This window comes from Microtus ochrogaster, linkage group LG9, assembly GCF_000317375.1.
Source record: "Microtus ochrogaster isolate Prairie Vole_2 linkage group LG9, MicOch1.0, whole genome shotgun sequence".
Taxonomy (NCBI): Eukaryota; Metazoa; Chordata; class Mammalia; order Rodentia; family Cricetidae; genus Microtus; species Microtus ochrogaster.
In genome coordinates this window covers 21,869,074-21,873,183 of record NC_022034.1, presented here as the reverse complement: position 1 = coordinate 21,873,183, position 4,110 = coordinate 21,869,074, and the positions used below count along the sequence as shown (strand labels likewise).

Genomic DNA, 4,110 nt, shown 5'->3' with positions numbered 1-4,110 from the left:
AATTTAAAAAGCAGATCTTGTAAATCAAAAACAAACGTTTAAAACGTGAAGGAGTGGGGTTTGAGGTTCTTGTTGGTCAAAGAACGGAAATGTCATTTAATGAGACAGAGTAAGACAAGGGAAATATTGTAAACACAGTGATTATAGTTAATAAAACTAAATTTGATACTATATTTTGAACATTCTCACAAAATTAGTAAGTAGTGAGCTGGTACAAATATTGATGAGCTTAACTTATCAACGTCTCAAATGTAAACATATTTTAAAACATAACACTGTATGCTATAAATAGACACAGTTTTCAATTCGTGATTTAGAAAGGAAGAATAGTTATTTCTGGATTTGTCTGTTTTATTTATATTTCTAACAGTACACTTCTGAAAATTTTTGAACTTGAAGTCTAACTTCTGTTTCTTCTGTAAACCACACACAGATGATAAATAGATGATATAGATAAAAAGATAGATGGATAGATAGATAGATGATAGATAGATAGATAGATAGATAGATAGATAGATAGATAGATGACAGATAGACAGACAGAGAGATAGATAGATGGATAGATAGATAGATAGATAGATAGATAGATAGATAGATAGATAGATAGATAGATAGATAGATGGTAGATGTATGATTTCTTCTTCAGGAAATGTTTTGCAAATACTATTTTACAATGGAAGACCTTTTCTTGGCCTTTTTATTACCTAGTTAATGTCTACTCATCCTTCTGAAGGCCACAAGTAAAGTGACTTTCTTTGGGCAGGCTTTTCCCGATCACTCAAATATTCAAAGTTTAGAAGCTCATATAAGCTCTTTTTAACTTTTTTTCATTGTTCCTGGCACACCTGCTAAATTTTCAATGGACAGACCATAAGGATTCAGAAAGTTGCTGTTTAGTGATTATTCTTTTTTTTGTTTTTTTTTGTTTTTTTTAAATATTTATTTATTTATTATATATACAATAATCTGTCTGTGTGTATGCCCGCAGGTTGGAAGAGGGCACTAGACCTCATTACAGATGGTTGTGAACCACCATGTGGTTGCTGGGAACTGAACTCAGGACCTTTGGAAGAGCAGGCAATGCTCTTAACCTCTGAGCCATCTCTCCAGCCCCTAGTGATTATTCTTGCATTCAACATAGTCTCACTAGTGCATAAATACCAATTCCAGAGTTGTTCTTTATCTTTTGTTTTTCTGCCACTCAGCAGCCTTAGTTAGATCTGAGTTGTTCTTGGAATATTTTAGTGGAAATCTTTACAGAAATGTTAAGCATGAAAAACAACAACAATAGCAAGCATATTCAGTTTCCTAACTCTCTTTAGACCAACAAGGAAATGGAACTTGAGTGTTTACTTGGTATTTAATGACACCTAAACAGAAAGATCAAACAGTGAATACTACTGCCTGATTTTCCCATAACAGCTGAAACTATATCCAGGCTGACAAATTAGCCAAAATAAGAGCTCCCATAATTTCCCCAGAAGCTGAGATCCACAAGTCTCTATGCTTTTTGTATCTTAATTTAATCCTTTTCAGTTCACTTGTCCCTGTAACGGGCATTCTTATCTTCTTATGCGTTCCTGTTTGTTCCCATTTCACAGTGGCTGGCGGCACACTGTTATGCAGTTTAAAACCTTCAAAGAGCCATGCATACTTTTACTGTAACTTAGATTCTTAAGCTGCTTTTTAAAGGTCCCAAAGTTTTCGATTTTCCCCCCACAGTGATGTATTCAATCCTAATTCTATAAATATATCATTTTAAAGAGACAGACTTAGAGAGCAATCTATGTTATCTTGCTTGTCTCTCACCTTGAATAAAAAGCAGTCACCTCTGAGGTTTCTGAAGGGCACATAAGACTGAGCATTGGCTCTTCCTCTTGCTGTCTGACCACACGAAACGGTTCAGTAATCTACTTCTTATAACTCCATAAAATGCTAAAGACTTTCCAAATCATTTCACAGCATTCCCTTTAGTCAAATGACATGCATAAAAAATAAACTGGGAATGTTCACCTAAGTCACTTATCTGTGTAAGCTGGGCTATGCATCATGGTTTCAAGAGAAAAAGTATGGATTTCAAAGCCATGGCATACTGATCCTCAAAACATAACTTTGCCACTGCCAAGAAATAAAAATCCTGTTTTGTGCTAGTCAGTTTTCTGTTATAATATCAAAATATTGAAATCATTAGTACATAAATTAAAAGATTAATTTGGACTTGGGAGATTCTGGTACATAAGTAGTTTACCAGCAGTGAGCCCAAACATCACAACAGCAGCATGTAGCAGAACAAGCTATTTGCTTTATAAATAGGAAAAGAAGAGGGTCCACACTTTCTCAATGACACGCTCACAATAATACAAATGTTTCTCATTGCTTGGTTCTAGAGAAATTCCTGGGAATCAACAAGGATGAGACCAACTAAGACCCTAAGCAACAGAAAAGAGGGTGCCTGAATTGACCTTACCCTGTAGTCAGACTGATGAATATCTTAAATGTTACCATAGAAACTTCATCCAGCAACTGATAGAAACAGGGGCAGAGACCCACACCCGAGAACTGGACTGGGCTCCCAAAGTCCAATTGAAGAGTGGGAGGAGTGAGGAAATGATGAGCAAACAGGTCAAGACTGCTGAAACAGTCCTTGTTATGATTCAACCACAGCATGGCTGACACTTCTGGGTTCTAGGGCCATGCATGTGCAGACAGGCCCTCAGGCAGAAGTATCAAATGGATACTTTTGGACCACTCATCAGTGGTCCTCGCCATGAGAGACCACTCGGAGTGGTTTCTAAGCCTCTCTGGCTTCTGAGTCACCAGGACCAGAGCCAGTCAGGCTTTAACAACCCACCTGTAGATAGAAGATGCTCTTCTACAAGCCCTGAGGTGTTCGCTGATGTTTCACATCCCACTTATTGAGGAGAGACATCCCCCTATAAACCTCATGGTGTCGCTCTTCTCATGGGTTTACATGGCTTCAGCTCTGGGTAGCAAGCCATTGCAGACCATCAATCCAGTCTCCCCACTGGGATGCTGTTTAGAGGCTCTAAAACCCCAGGCCTTAATGTCCTACTTCCGCATTCTCACACTTGTCTGTCTTTGTTTTAAAAAATGGCCTCATTGCAATTTAGATAACAATTAAAGTGGCCACCGAACAGCATATTTGATCTAGATATTCTATGGGAGTTTTCTAACTATTGTCAGCACACAGGCAAATGCAAAGAGTTTCCTTATATCCACGCTTTTTACTATCTAAGCTCTAAGACTAAGCCCACTGTCCTTACAAGTTGTTCACCTGTTCACATGTTTCTGGCTATGCCATCTGAGCTGGAAGAACACTCCACTTCTGCTCTGGACCCCGCTAACGAACCCCTGCCTTTTTAACTTCAGCGGGAAGCTACTCCCACTTCTTCAGCTCTTACTCCTGCTCCTTCAGCTCCTCCTCCGGACCTTGCTAAGGAAACCACACCTTCCCGACCTCAGCAAACATATACTTCCACTTCTTTACCTCCTACCAGCTTTCCGACTGCCCTGTCACCTCCCTGCGCTAACCCCCGCACCATGCAGGCTCCATTGCCCTCTTCAGTTCTCTCTCCCCACCCCACTAACTACACCATCAGCCCCACTGGATCATTCTTCTTTTTCTGTTTTTGGCCGCAGCAGCCACCCTGCTCTAGTGCCCACCTTTACCCCTTCTCTCACACGCTCATGTGCTGCTATGGAACCTGACCCTAACCAAGCCTAGCTGGCTGCAGTTCTCCCATTGCGTGAGGTGGCCTGTGAAGATGGATTTGTTAGGGTACATGTCTTTTTCTCCTCCTCAGAACTCTCCCATATAGAACAAAAACTGGGATCCTATATGTCTAATTATACCTCTTTCATAAATCAATTTCAACATATTACCCAGTTTTATAATCTCACTTTCATAGTATCTAAATGAGCCTATCTAATAACCTCCTTCCTGAATAGCTCAGGTGAGTTTGGGAGCAGGCCAGACTACATGCAGATGAAGTTCACTAAACATATCCAACACACTCCCTGGGGCAGACATGGTCCACAAGCAGGAACTACACTGGGATTATAATACCTCAGGTGGAAACTAGCTAGGAA

General features: G+C 39.8%; 1 pseudogene; it reads left to right on the top strand.

The window, feature by feature from the left end:
• LOC106144240 overlaps positions 1 to 3,729 on the top strand; it is a 66,645-nt pseudogene extending 62,916 nt beyond the window's left edge.
• The last annotated feature ends 381 nt before the right edge of the window (positions 3,730 to 4,110 follow it).